Genomic DNA, 1,014 nt, shown 5'->3' on the forward strand with positions numbered 1-1,014 from the left:
CCCAAATGTAAAATAGATAGCTAGTGGGAAGCAGCCGCATAGCACAGGGAGATCAGCTCGGTGCTTTGTGACCACGTAGAGGGGTGGGATAGGGAGGTTGGGAGGGAGACGCAAGAGGGAGGAGATATGGGGATATATGTGTATGTATAGCTGATTCACTTTGTTATAAAGCAGAAACTAATACACCATTGTAAAGCAATTATACTCCAATAGAGATGTTAAAAAAAAAAAAAGATCCACAGCGGAAAAAAAGTTCTTTAAATATTTGATAGAATTCTGCAGTGAAACCATTTTGAACTGGAGATTTCTTTTTCAGAGCTTCAGAATTACAAGTTCATTTTTTCCAATGGTTATAGGATTGTTACGATTGTCTATTTTATTTTGGTTGAGTTTTGATAGTTTGTGGTTTTTGAGAAATTGGTCCATTTCTTCTAATATGTTGAATTTATGTTCATAAACTTGTTCATAGTATTCCCTTATTATCCTTTGAATGGCTGCCAGATCTGTAATGATGTTCCCTGTTGCATTCTTGATTTGGTGATTTGTGCTTCTCTTTATCTCTGTCAGTCCTGCTATTTATTTAAGTAAATATAAATATTTAAGTCTGCTGATTAACCAAAGACATTCTTCATTTCTGTTATTGTGTTTCTGACTTCCAGCCATTTGAATCCTTCTTATAGTTTCTGTCTCTGCTGAAGTTAACTATCTGACCTTGCATGTTGTCTACTTTTTTCATTAGAGCCTTTAACATAGTGATCAAAATTATTCTAAATTCATTCTCTGATACTTCCAATAGCTGTGTCATATCTGTGTCTGGTTCCGATGATTGCTTTGTCTCTTCAGACTGAATTTTCTTGCCTTTTGGGATGCCTTGTAATTTTTTGTTGAAAGCCAGACATTTTGTGTAAGGCAGGAGATACTGTGGTAGTGTTGAGGTTTGTTGTCTCTATGGACGTCAGAGACACAGAATTCCCCTAGTGATCTTTTTTGGTCCCCCCTCTTGGTTTGGGGGCT

The sequence above is a fragment of the Physeter macrocephalus genome, chromosome 21 (genome assembly GCF_002837175.3).
Source record: "Physeter macrocephalus isolate SW-GA chromosome 21, ASM283717v5, whole genome shotgun sequence".
In the NCBI taxonomy this organism is placed as follows: Eukaryota; Metazoa; Chordata; class Mammalia; order Artiodactyla; family Physeteridae; genus Physeter; species Physeter macrocephalus.